General features: G+C 42.9%; 1 long non-coding RNA gene across 14 annotated transcripts in view; it reads left to right on the top strand.

Moving 5' to 3' along the window:
• The window catches only part of LOC105603132 (uncharacterized), a 147,738-nt gene that overhangs the window by 116,160 nt on the left and 17,029 nt on the right, over window positions 1-14,549 (top strand). For 7 of the 14 annotated variants that reach the window (XR_009597224.1, XR_009597228.1, XR_009597229.1 and 4 more), the window contains one exon: window positions 10,297-10,411. The exons of the other annotated variants lie outside the window; for them this stretch is intronic. This is a non-coding gene — a long non-coding RNA (uncharacterized LOC105603132). The remainder of the gene's footprint in view (window positions 1-10,296; window positions 10,412-14,549) is intronic. 14 annotated transcript variants of the gene reach the window in all.

Here is a 14,549-nt window from a genome sequence, read left to right on the forward strand (position 1 = left end):
ACACGCTTGCTCTCTGACAGGAAGTCTTATTTATTTATTTTTAAATTCAGCTCAGATGGACTTCCTGTATGGCTTAGTGTGGCCCATGTCTGAGCTCCAGGTTAGGGTTTTGCTGTTGGCCAGTAGAGGGAAGTTTCTCACACAGTAAATTAAGAAAGAGGCTTTTAAAAAAGAGCCTGATTTAAGTAAATACTGTACTGTTCCAATTTTATTTCTGACATCAGAAAATCTTTATCATCATCACTGCTCATCCAAAGTAAGGAAATCCTTGAGGTTGGGAAGCAACATCAATGATTCTGAAAGATTGAGTGATACGATGGATTTCTAAATGTCTCTATTATTCAGTGTATTCCTTTTGGAAATGGCACTTAGAGAAAGTTTGGGGATGATACTCTGGAGATGATCTGTTTGGCATGACGCTTGCATTGGCCCAAACCATTTTGTCCAGTTAGTGACTAGTGATTTGTTTGACAGAGAAGACACAAGCAACAAGGATCCAGGAAAACTGTAGAACTGGGAGGAGCTCAGTACCCTACCCTTGGGGGGTCTCTCTACCCTAAATAGAAAGAAGAATGAAAAAGGACTCTGATGTGGTTGCTTCAGGGCTCAATAAAAGTTGCTAAGCTCATTTGCAGAGGTTACTGGACTTCTTTTTTATGTCTCAGCACAAGCTAGCAGTATGGTAGTCATCTTTTCTAGTTTAATGGAAAAATAGTTGACGTATATCACTCCCTAATGTGCACAGCAATCACTCTTCAACGTGCACAGTATGATGGTTTGATTTACATATATTTTGAAATGATTTTCACAATAGGTTCAGCTAACATGCACCATCTCATGCGTGCTAAGTCACTTCAGTCATGTCCTACTGTTTGTGACCCTGTGGACTGTAGCCCGCCAGACTCCTCTCTCCATGGGATTTCCCAAGCAATGCTGGAGCAGGTTGCAATGCCCTCCTCCAGGGGATCTTCCTGACCCAGGGATCGAACCCACAGCTTTTATGTCTCCTGCGTTAGCAGGCAGGTTCTTTACCACTAGCACCATTGTCTCATATGGAGGCAATAAAAAGAAAAGAAAAAAGAAAAAACATTTTCTCCTTGCAGTGAGAACTCTTGGGCTTTACTTTCTTAGCACCTTTCCTGTATATCATATAACAGTGTCAGCTTTCATCATCATGTTGTATAGCGCAGCCCTACTACATAGCAGTAGAAATAGTACATCTACTTCTGCTTTATTGACTATGCCAAAACCTTTGACTGTGTGGATCACAGCAAACTGTGGAAAATTCTGAAAGAGATGGGAATTCCAGACCACCTGACCTGCCTCCTGAGAAATCTGTATGCAGGTCAAGAAGCAACAGTTAGAACTAGACATGAAACAACAGACTGTTTCCAAATCGGGAAAGGAGTATGTTAAGGCTGTGTATTGTCACCCTGCTTATTTAACTTTAGAGTAGTAAAGTGCCAGGCTGGATGAAGGCCAAGCTGGAATCAAGATTGCCGGGAGAAATACCAATAACCTCAAGATATGCAGATGACACCACCCTTATGGCAGGAAGTGAAGAAGAACTAAAGAGCCTCTGGGTGAAAGTGAATGAAAAAAGTGAAAAAGCTGGCCTGAAACTCAACATTCAGAAAACTAAGATCATGGCATCTAGTCCCATCACTTCATGGCAAATAGATGGGGAAACAATGGAAACAGTGACAGACTTTATTTCCTTGGGCTCCCAAATCACTGCAGATGGTGACTGCAGCCATGAAGTTAAAAGATGCTTGCTCCTAGACAGCATATTAAAAAGCAGAGATTACTTTGCCAAAAACGTCTGTCTAGTCAAAGCTATGGTTTTTCTAGTAGTCATGTATGGATGTGAGAGTTGGGCTATAAAGAAAGCTGAGCACCAAAGAATTGATGCTTTTAAACTGTGGTGTTGGAGAAGACTCTTGAGAGTCCCTTGGACTGCAAGGAGATCAAACCAGTCAATCCTAAAGAAAATAAGTCCTGAATGTTCATTGGAAGGACTGATGCTGAAGTTGAAATGCCAATACTTTGGCCACCTGATGCAAAGAACTGATTCCTTGGAAAAGACCCTGATGCTGGGAAAGATTGAAGGCAGGAGAAGAAGGGGACAACAGAGGATAAGATGCTTGTATGGCATCACTGACTCGATGGACATGAGTTTGAGTAAGCTCTGGGAGTTGGTGATGGACAGGGAAGCCAGGAGTGCTGCAGTCCATGGGGTTGAAAAGAGTCGGACACAACTGAGCAAATGAACTGAGTACTTGATTATCTTACAACTTGATGTTGTACCTTTTGACCACCTTCATCCAGTTTCGCCTATCCCCATCCTTTGCCTCTAGTAACCACAAGTCTGATCTCTTTTTCTGTAAGTTTGTTTTTCTGGATTCTACATATCATTGAGATTATACAGTTTTGTCTTTTTCTGTCTGATTTATTTCACTTACCATAATGTCTTTACAGCCCATCCATGTTGTCACAAAGAGGAGGATGTCCCCATTTTTTTTTTTGTGGTTGAATAATATTATACATTTGTGTGTGTACTGCAGTTTTTTATCCATTCATGCATTGACATCAGCATATTCAACATAGGCTTTCTTCAATATGGAAGCGAGTCTGAAAGTTCTTCTGGGACCGTGTGATGGCATCATGCCATCCAAGACTGAGTTCTTCACAAGTGGCTTGTAGAGGTGAAGAGAGTCGGGCAGACATGCCCTGATTTATTCTCTCATTTTTTAAAACATAAAGAAAGTAAAAGCTATTGCTTAGGGAGCCAACTTGCCCTCAATGCTTCTCACCTATCTTCAGAAAAGGCAAGTAGGGACTATTTATTTGTTCAGTTCATCACATTCATTCAGTAAGTAGTGGAGAATTCACTGTACAGCACAATAAGTGCTAGACCTGCAAGGAGGGCAAAGATCAAGGAATTCTTCTAAATTTCCAGTAAATTGACATATTTAACTTGAAGCCATCTAAAGAAATGTTTCAATGAAGTTACAGCTCTCAAATATTTGTACTCAAAGAGGTGAGCAATAATGTAATAAAGCATTTTTCCAGGTCATCTACAATTAATTTGTATATTCCTTTGGGAGAGGTGCTTTTGATTCACTACTACTGTACCTACAGTTTTGACACATATTAGGTCCTTTGTAAAGGGGGGAGGGGAAGAGGAGGAGTGTGCAGTATAGACTGTTTGTGAAGGGAAATGGAGGAGGAAGAGGAGGGGTGTGGGGTATAGACTGTTTGTGAAGGGAAATAGAGGAGGAGGTGGAGGTGGGTGTAGAAGCACATGAAGGTGGCCATAGGAAAAGAGATCTGAATCTGGGTGGCAAGTATGGTCTTTTAGATAGCTGAGACCCCTGGCTCCTGTATCTGGTGGCTTCTGTTGAGTTTACTTGGCAGCTTATTAGAAACACACATACCTAACACACAGGTCTGAGTTGAGGTCTGGTCACTGCATTTTTATGATGCTTTCAGGGTTTGAGGAAATGTTTGGGGGAACCATTGATCTGATAAAAAGGACAGAAGGTCTGAATGAGGATTGTCACCATACAGAAGGAAAGACGGACAAGATGAGGAAGGGTGAAATGGCTTACTTTATTTTGGGGGGCGCCAAAATCACTGCAGATGGTGACTGCAGCCATGAAATTAAAAGACGCTTACTCCTTGGAAGAAAAGTTATGACCAACCTAGATAGTATATTCAAAAGCAGAGACATTACTTTGCCGACTAAAGTCTGTCTAGTCAAGGCTATGGTTTTTCCAGTGGTCATGTATGGATGTGAGAGTTGGACTGTGAAGAAGGCTGAGCGCTGAAGAATTGATGCTTTTGAACTGTGGTGTTGGAGAAGACTCTTGAGAGTCCCTTGGACTGCAAGGAGATCCAATCAGTCCATTCTGAAGGAGACCAACCCTGGGATTTCTTTGGAAGGACTGATGCTAAAGCTGAAGCTCCAGTACTTTGGCCACCTCATGAGAAGAGTTGACTCATTGGAAAAGACTCTGATGCTGGGAGGGATTGGGGGCAGGAGGAGAAGGGGATGACCGAGGATGAGATGGCTGGATGGCATCACTGACTCGATGGACGTGAGTCTGAGTGAACTCCGGGAGTTGGTGATGGACAGGGAGGCCTGGTGTGCTGCGATTCATGGGGTCACAGAGAGTCAGACACGACTGATGACTGAACTGAAATGAACTGACTGATGGATATATCCAAAAAGCATGTGAAAAGTTAGGACTTAGAGTTCAAGGATGTTGAGGACTGGAGCTATCTTTTGCAGAAGATACGTGGACATCTTTGGCATCACCTACAGTTAGAGTATAGAGGTGAGAGGAGAAGAAATAACTCTGGTTGGGAGAATGTCTGTTGCCAGGGTCCAGCCCCAGTGGATCCAGGGTAATTTTAAGCGGGGACAGAGCCGGCGAGGAAAAACTTATTTATTTAGAAATATAAAGAGAGATTAGGAAAGAATAGTGTAGTAGGAAAATTAGTGGAGAAAAGAGGCTGAATAACTTGGTTTATGTGGAAAACCAATAAAGTTCCAAGACAAGGAACTTGCACCGTCTATGTAGGCCACCGGCACCCACTTGAATAGCGGAGGATGCCCCGCCTTGGGCTCCCTCTCTCATGGGTCTTAGAAGCCAGGGCCAATAAGTAGACACAGTGAGCCTCCATGCTCCAGATGGGAATTCAGCCAGAAAAGGGAGAAAAGAACGACATGGGGGAGCCAAGCATTGGTGCTAGACCCACAACTTTATTTTCAAAAGCAGCTTATATACCCCAAGTTGTACATAAAGAAATAATGGAATATGCAGAGTTATGCAGGGGCAGCAGTCCTGATCCTTATTGAGACCAGGCTTTCTTTTTGCATACCTTCCCGTATACAAAAGGTCTTAGGTGGTTTGCATTATCTTCTGGCCAAGAGGCCTATTAACATTTTTATGGCTCTCTTCCTAGATAAATGCCTATCAACCAAAAAACTCATTTTCCCCTGAAGTGTTTTTCCTTAATCTTCATCACCCTCAAAATACTAAATAAAGTTACATTCCTGTAGAACAAAGGTGCAGTGGGTTATAACAAAGAAAGTACTTAACTTAAAGATCTAATGTTGCTAATACCAGGGCTACTACCTGTATTTTCTATATACCAACTATATCTACAAATAAAAGATATGAAAACTTGGCAGCAAGTATTGGCTCAACAAATGAAACCCTTAATCAATCCTATTCTAATGATTTTGACTCCTCGGAAACCCTTACATTCCTAGGATGTTTTAAGCTTCCTGTGCCTCTCACAGTCAGGAGGCCGCAAACAATCACATGCACAGCTGTAAGAGTCCGGCAGGCAGGCTAGAAAGCAATCAGAGGGGTTTTTGGATTGAAACACTTGTATTATGCCCAGGAGATTTATTATCTAAAAGCTCTAAATTAACTTTTTCTGGAAAAAGGTGGTGGGGGGACAGCCCCCTGTTAATGTCAGAAGAGTAGGTGAAAAGCATAACACAGTAAAGCAGGCAGACTCTGATTTTGGGGGGTAGATGCTCGGGAACAGGGGGTCTCCTGAGGCTCGATCCCGCCTTTGCGTATGACGAGCCTCGTTCCTCATGACTTTTGCGACGGGCGGAGTTCCTCACGCCGGCTCCCAGCAGTCTGTCTTTATGGGGATGGAAAGAATAGGGTAAGGAGCCTTCCAAAATTATAGCGAGAGGTGGAAATGACACAGAGTTTTAGGGTCAGGAACGCTGAAAGAAATATCATGCTATGAAGGAGCCAGTGGTCACCACAATCACAGAGATCAAGGATGAGAGACAGGAACAGACCTTGGGATTTGGTGACTTGGTCATCATTTTCACCATCATCATTTCTGTTATTACTGCTTGTGCTATTTGATTAATATTTCCATAGGTTGAGTTCCTAGAAGTTAAGGAAGTTCTAGAATAAATGTTGTGTTTGATTCTTGCGCCATGTTGGCATACTGCTTTCCCAAAGAACTTACTCATTTAAAAATGCCACCAGCAGTGGATGAGAGTTCCTCAGCCACATTGAGCACCAGCATCACAAATGACAGTTCTTAACTACTGCCTTCCAAGTATTCCACACATCTCTTATAACCAAAACCAAAAAAAAAAAAAAAAAAAAAGTTAAGAGCAAAGGTGCTCTTTAAAGGAAGAATATTAAGGTGGCCTACTCTGGAGTCTAAAAATGATGGGAAGAAGAATGGAAACCACCACCGTGCTGCTGAACAAGAAATTAGCCGCTCCTCTGAGAGCAAGGTTACACAACACAGACATCGTGTCTCTTACTCCAGGTTATACTTTCAACAGAGGGCCAGGGCTTGTTTTGTTTTGTTGGTTTGAATTTCCACTTCCTTCTATCTAATCAAGTGAAGCTGAGCAAATAAACTTGAGCCAATGAGAATTTTATAGGAGACTGGATAGTGATGATTAGTAAAAGATTTAAAATATAAACTTCTGTTCGTCTCTCAATAAGTCACTGCTAGTTTGAAGAATTTTGATATTTTGCCTATTATTTTTCTTTAAAAGAAATATTGAAAAGCAGATGGTTCCCTAAATTATAAACTGTTACATGGTAGGCCTTTTTAGATGAGATGCCAGACACTGTATTGTTTAGCGTATTTAGGGTCAAATAAGAGAGTGATCATTTTTCCATGGTGCAGTGAGCTTCTCTACCTAGAGTTTTGAAACTGAGTTGAGAAATGTGACCTTAAACAGTGTGTCCAGAACTGCCAATCCATTCATGGGAGCATGGAGCCATGGTAATCCCGGATTAGCTAAGAGTTAGAGTTATTCAGGATCTGTGCAAAGAGCAGCTTCTGTACAAGAGAGACCCTTGTAGAAGTATTTTAGAGAAGTTGAAAGCCTCTATTCCAGTGTTGTGTGAACGGAGAGCACTTGGATCTGCCAAGATATGCAGACCCTAAGGCTGGCCCAGGAGAGACCAGAAGTGGGGGCAAGTTGGAGAACACACCTAAGGGGAAGGTCTTTGCCATGGAAGGGCTGCACCTTCTAGTCATACTTTCTGGAATAGCTAGGGCTGGGAACAATTGTGCAGTATTCAAATCACTTCAAGCTAAGTTTTGAAAACTGAGAAGGTTCACGGTAATGATACTTTTAATTAAAGGAAGACCAGGTCATCTCTTGGAGAAGGCAGTGGCAACCCACTCCAGTACTCTTGCCTGGCAAATCCCATGGACAGAGGAGCCTGGTAGGCTGCAGTCCATGGGGTCGCACAGAGTTGGACACGACTGAAGCGACTTAGCAGCAGCAGGTCATCACTCCCAGGCAACCAAAACCTACCCAAGGGCCCATACATAGGAATGAGGAGTGTGAGTCATGTTTTACTGTCAGAGATAATCTTCCAATCTACTATTTTAGAGAATCCGTTTAGAGTAGTCATAAGTCTGCATTCCCTTGAGTTTTTTGAAATAAATATAAGCTTTATTATAATCAGTGAGAAAGATAAAGTGTAAAGCCACCTACTATGTGCCAGGCACTGAGTTAAGTACTTTATGAATATTAGCTTCATTTAATCTTCACAACCATTCAGTCCTATGTACCCATTTTGCAGATGAGAAACATGAGGGGTTTGTCTCTTATCCAGAGCTTTTACATACCATGTGGCTGGTAAGGGACAATGCAGGGATTTGAACCCCGTTTCTCTGAGCATGTGGCTTAACCAGTATGCTGTGCTGCTTCACTAGCTGGTTTCAATTTTCCATGATGGATTACCAGATGAAACTGGCTGGTCACCCAGCAAGACAGACCAACAGCTTATGCTTGCATGTTATGAGCCAGAGGTGTGGAATCCCTGGCTGCAGGTGTAGGTTTCTCTTCACTGGACTTTGGAGATCTTTGGGTCTCACTGATGCCCTTGGATGTCTAAACTCCAGGGTGGTCTCTCCATGCCAAGTGTGAGCCCAATTTGAAGGGATGAGGGAGCATCACCAGCCCATGCTTCCTTTCCATCTCTTTGCCTGAGATGAAGATCAGCCTCTTGGGCCCTCAGAAAGATGCTCTGGGCTATTAGACAGCAGGAGAGACTTTGCCTCAAGCAGTCCTGGGGTGTCTTCAGATGATTCAAGAAAGACCCGTTTCAGGAAGAAAAGCCTACTTCTCTGATCCAGGGAGAATTTAAAATAATACTGAATTTCTTCCTCTGAAATCTTGAGCCTTTTGTCTCATTGGGTAATTTTGTTTCTAGAACCTTTCGTGTGTTTTCCCCTAATGCTGTGTGAGAAGGTTGCGAGGGAGCTGTGGGTCCCCAGCCTGACCCTCCTGTATGCTCTGTGGTCCAGACATCTGAGTGAGTGAGGGCACATGGCCCAGGCCTGTGTGGAGCATAGTGGGGCTGCAGAGACAACCCAGTGGGCTTGTTCTCCAAACCAGCCTTTGTTTGTTTTTCTTCAACCCTGTGCTCATCTCAGGTTTCACTTCAGTTATTTTATTGATTCATAGAAAATAAATTTTTGTTTTCCTAGAATGCTTGGTAAATTGTACATGAAAATCCCTAGCTGTGGTATGTATTTTCTTTTTTTTTTTTCAGATTTTATTTATTTTTTACTTTACAATATTTTATTGGTTTTGCCATACATCAACATGAATCCACCATGGGTACTGGAAAAAATACAATGTTTGTGCCATTACTAGTAATAATTTAAAAAATAATACAAGGTGTGCTTCTGTTGATTCTAGAAAGCTAGGGAATGTGGGATTTTGGCTAAATGGTTATGTAGCCTTTCTTTCTCTCTCAGAGAGAGACACACACAGTCTATTTCCTGGAAATGTTAAAGAAATATAGTCAAATATGTCCAATGCTGATACTAAATCTATATACTAAAATAATGTTTCAGAAACTATTTAAAAATATATGTGTGTGTGTAAATTGTATATGTATGTATATATATGGCACATGCATTGTATGTATGTGACACATATACATTATCCATAATAATCCTAGTACTGAATACTAGTAATAATATGTCCATTTTACAGATAAGGAAACTGAGGCCCAGAGAACTTTGGTAGCTTAAGCAGGGTCACACACAGAGCTGGTGAGTTGGTGAGCTGGTCTGTGTGCTTAACTGCCAGAATCTACTGCCTCCATGAGTGGATGTTTCCTGGGTGATGCAGGAGGCACTTCAAATTTGGGGGGTAACTCAGAATTCACCATTAAGAGCCTCAGGTAGGAGTTTGAGTGGTGGCAAAAGCTCTGGACCAGGGCTCAGGCCAACCGAATTTTAGCCCTAGTTCTACCATTTGTGAGTTGAATATATTTGAGCATGCCTCCTACTGATCTCTTTTCTCATCTACAAAATGGAGATGGTGGTAATCTGCCCAGAAGCTTCACTGAAGGGTCGTGAAGACAGTTTATGTCATGGATGTGAAAGACATCAGAAAATACTTGACATGTTCTGTAAATATTCAGAAAGGAGTGTTTACATGGCACAGCTAATTTCAGAATTATAAACTAAAACTTTATCATTCTTGGCCCAGTACTCTTTGCACTCCTCTGTGCTATACCAACTTATCTTTACACAGATTCACACGCTGTTTGTATTAGTTCCTTTTCTGAAGAAGCAGGAGATGATATAGTGGTAACGAACCCACCTGCCAATACAGGAGACACAAGGGATGCAGGTTTGATCCCTGGGTTGGGAAGATCCCCTGGAGTAGGAAATGGCAACCTGCTCTAGTATTCTTGCCTGGGAAATCCCATTATCAGAGGAGCCTGGCGGGCTACAGTCCATGGGATTGCAAAGAACTAGACACAGCTGAACAACCATGCATACCACACACACATACTTCCCCTTGGAATATAATCCTCTCATTACTATCATAGAGAATGTTTACTCCACTCAGCAATCATCTTTTTCTTCAGATTTGAGAAGTGTTACTTTTTTGTCATCCCTCTTGCCTAAGAGACTAGACTCCTGTATCAAAAATGAAAATTCCTTTGTAAATTTTAATCGAGAAAAGTCAAACCTGCTCAGAATGGAAGGGAGTCTCATTTGACGTAGGGAAGCCCTAAGGGTCTGCTTGAGGAGGCCTACCTGGCATCACCCAGCAACACAGCAGTAACGTGGTCAAAACCTCAAGTGTCCAGACTTGCAGCCTGGGGCCAGTTCTGCTTTCAGTGCTGACGCTTGCGTGGAGATGCTGTGGATCTTTGGGGTTTATTTGTTTTAGATGTTTGTTTTATTCCTGATAGATCTTCTATAAGGAATGCCTTCCCTCTCTAAGTGTTTGCCCTCCATTACTTCCAGAGAAGACTGCTTAAGTTGGGCCTGTCAAAGTTTACCCAAGCGGATTTCTTGCCCAGGGAGGTAGTGTCCTACTCCAAGGAGACCCAGACTCCTCTGGCTACATGTCAGTCTGCAGGTAAACTATTTTTGTTTACTTTCCACGTGATCTTGGGACCTCCAAGGACCTCCAGGGACCTCCATCCTTCTTGTTGTATCATATCTTACCATAAGATGTCTTCACAGAACACAAATTTAATGATATACTAAGAGCTGAATCTCCTTTGGCCTTGGTTTTAGAAATGCTGGTAAGGAATCTAGTGGTACTCCTCCAGAGAACCTATGAACTTTAAAATGGGTCACTTAGTGAGGTCAGACTTTGTCAACATGGTATGAGGACAGGGAAAATCACCAAAGGAAAATGCAACAGAAACTACTCAGAATTTTATTGACTAGAAATCTCGTGTGTGTACATGAGACTCATCATTTGCAGGAGTCAGCAAACTATAGCCGCCCCCCCGCCACCCTCCCCACCACCCGATCCTATTCCTTGAGATAAAGTATTTGGGGATCCAGCCACACTCAGTTCTGCATGTTGGAATAACTGCTTTCTCACTCGGTAGGGCTGAGTACTTACAACCCACACGGCCTAAAATCTTCACTGTATCTGGCACTTTTCAGAAAAACTTTGCCAGTCAGTCAGAAAAACTGACTTGCTTTGCCAATTCAGATGGCAATACACTAGAATTTCTTACCACAATTTAAAAAGACTTTCCATTCCGGGGGTTTCCCTGGTGGCTCAGATACCAAAGAATCCTCCTGCATTGCAGGAGACCTGGGTTTAATCCCTGGGTTGGGAAGATCCCCCAGAGGAGGGCATGGCAACCCACTCCAATATTCTTACCTGAAGAATCCCCATGGACAGAGGAACCTGGTGAGCTATAGTCCATGGGGTCGCAAAGAGTCCGACAGGACTGATTGACTAAGCATAGCACAGCATGTGTGAGCTCCATGTAGGGGAATGGGGGGTGACCTTCAAGCCTCCTTCATGCGTATCTGAGAATATCAAGTGGAAAATGTACGTGCAAATCCAAGTATGTTGTAAGAATACACTAATAAGAGAAGTCGAAGGTAATCAGTGAAAATGCTTTCTAGAAGTAAAAAATGACACTGAAGCTAAATTAATCCAAGGCAAAAGCAGGAGGTGTGTACACTTAAAATAGGATAAGTGAAGATTGCATTGTTAGAGGATAGCGCTGTTGTTATAGCTGAGCAGATTCTCTTTTACTTTGTTGTTTTATTGCCTGGTGCATTGAAGAGGACGTTAGCATTCTAGGTTCATTGTTGTTGTGTAATAAAAACAAAAGCCATGAAGATGAAAACTCATTCGCATTCCCTGCTTCAGTCAGTTCAGTTCAGTCACTCAGTCATGTCTGACTCTTTGTGACCCTATGGACTGCAGCACGCCTGGCTTCCCTGACCATCAACTCCTGGAGCTTGCTCAGACTCATGTCCATTGAGACAGTGATGCCATCCAACCTTCTCACCCTCTGTCATCCCCTTCTCCTCCTGCCTTCTGTCTTTCCAAGCATCAAGGTCTTTTCTAATGAGTCAGTTCTTCCCATCAGGTGGCCAAAGTATTGGCGCTTCAGCTTCAGCATCAGTCCTTCCAATAAATATTCAAGACTGATTTCCTTTAGGATTGACTCATTTGATCTCCTGGCAGTCCATAGGACTTTCAAGAGTCTTCTCCAACACCACAGTTCAAAAGCATCAATTCTCTGGCACTCAGCCGTCTTTATTGTCCAACTCTCACATCCATACATGACTACTGGAAAAACCATGGCTTTGACTAGATGGACCCTTGTCAGCAAAGTAATGTCTACTTTTTAATACACTGTCTAGGTTTGTCATAGCTGTGCTTCCAAGGAGCAAGCGTCTTTTAATTTCATGGCTGCAGTCACCATCTGCAGTGATTTTGGAGCCCAAGAAAATAGTCTGTCACTGTTTCCATTGTTTCCTCACCTATTTGCCATGAACTGATGGGACCAGATGCCATGATCTTAGTTTTCTGAATGTTGAGTTTTAAGCCAGCTTTTTCACTCTCATCAAGAGGCTCTTTAGTTCTTTTTCACTTTCTGCCATAAGGGTGGTGTCATCTGCACATCTGAGGTTATTGACATTTCTCCTGGCAATCTTGATTCCAGCTTGTGCTTCCTCTAGCCTGGCATTTCACATGATGAACTCTGCATATAAGTTAAATAAGCAGGGTGACAGTATACAGCCTTGACATACTCTTCCCAATTTGAAACTAGTATGTTGTTCCATATCTGGTTCTAACTGTTGCTTCCTGACCTGCATATAGATTTCTCAGGAGGCAGGTAAGGTGGCCTGGTATTCCTATCTCTTTAAGATTTTTTCCAGTTTGTTGTGATCCTCACAGTCAAAGGATTTGGCATAGTCAATAAAGCAGAAGTAGATGTTTTTCTGAAACTGTCTTGCTTTTTTGATGATCCAGTAGATGTTGGCAATGATCTCTGGTTCTTCTGCCTTTTCTAAATCCAACTTGAACATCTGGAAGTTCTCAGTTCAGGTACTGTTGAAGCCTAGCTTGAAGAATTTTGAGCATTACTTTGCTTGTGTGTGAGATGAGTGCAATCATGTGGTAGTTTGAACATTCTTTGGCATTGCCTTTCTATGAGATTAGAATGAAAATTGACCTTTTCCAGACCTGTGACCACTGCTGAGATTCCCAAATCTGCTGGCCTATTGAATGCAGCACTTTCACAGCCTCATCTTTTAGGATTTGAAATAGCTCAGCTGGAAATCCATCTAGCTTTGTGTGATGCTTCCTCAGGCCTACTTGACTTCGCATTCCCTGCTTGGTTTACAGCATATGTTGATCAGTACACTTTGGTTTGTGCAAGTTACAGAACTTTTAATTTTTGGTTTCAAACACCTAAGGTCAGAAATCAGGTGAAATTGGGTTCCTGAAAGCAGAGCACTGCCTACAGGCCTCCTGCAAACCTTCCCCGGTGATGCTGGCAGGTGGGCTGAGGGTTCCTTGGCAGCAGGACCTCCATTTTTCACGTGTGATAATGAAATGAACTTTAAAACCAACTGTCCCTCTGGTGGTGAACTGTTAAACCACCTATTTCAATGAACCTGAGAACCTTACAGGAATGTGGCAGAAAATACAGTTAGGAGTCTCTCCCTGGGCCTCCAGGCAGGTCAGAAAGATCACTAAAAACAACCTCACTACCAACTCAAATGTTTGTTTGAGTTAAGTTGCTGCCAGAGGTATTTGCAGACCTGTAGCCTGAGGTGTTTATTTAGCCCCAGATTTGACCCATGATAGCATAAACTTATAAAACTGAAATAGGATAAGGAGTGAATTTTTTTTGAAATATATAGAAGCTATGACAAACCTAGACGGCGTATTAAAAAGCAGAGACATCACAATGCCAACCAAGGTCTGTCTAGTCAAACCTGTGGTTTCTTCAGTAGTCATGTATGCATGTGAGAGTTGGACCATAAAGAAGGCTGAGCACCAAAGAATTGATGTTTTTGAACTGTAGTGTTTGAGAAGACTCTTGAGAGTTCCTTGGACAGCAAGGAGATCAAATTAGTCAATCCTAAAGGAAATCAACCCTGAATATTCATTGAAAGGCTTGATGCTGAAGCTCTAGTACTCTGGCCACCTGATGCGAAGATCTGACTCTCTGGAAAGGACCCTGATGCTGGGAAAAAATGAAAGCAAAAGGAGAAGAAGGGGACAACAGAGGACAAGATAGTTGTATGGTATCACCGACTCAGTGGACAAGAGTTTGAGCAAATTCCGGGAGATGGTGAAGGACAGGAAGGCCTGGTGTGCTGCAGTCCATGGGGTCACAAACAGTTGGAGACAGCTGAGCAACTGAACAACAACAAGGCTGGATTTACCCCAGGGGAAAGAGAGAGTGGGAGGCTCAGCCCTGCCAATGCTCTGCCCCTCAAGCAGCTCATCCCCCCTCTTGCAAAGCCATCCCACACAAGGACCCCCCTGGAGCTCACCTTGCTCTCTTGCTTATGGGTAATCAGGTAGGAAGAAGTTTCCTTCCTTTTGCTTCACACCTACCTTTTGAGGCACCATCCTCCCCTGACCAGAGGGCCCAGATGTGGATGTGGTGTGGTTGTGGGGGAGGGACCATGCAGTGGTTTCCTCCAGGCCCCGCCCACTAGCAACCAGCAGTCAGTGAGCCGCCACTAGTGGCCCTGCTCAGCCACTGGTCGTGCCT

This window comes from Ovis aries, chromosome 18 (assembly GCF_016772045.2).
Source record: "Ovis aries strain OAR_USU_Benz2616 breed Rambouillet chromosome 18, ARS-UI_Ramb_v3.0, whole genome shotgun sequence".
Lineage (NCBI taxonomy): Eukaryota > Metazoa > Chordata > Mammalia > Artiodactyla > Bovidae > Ovis > Ovis aries.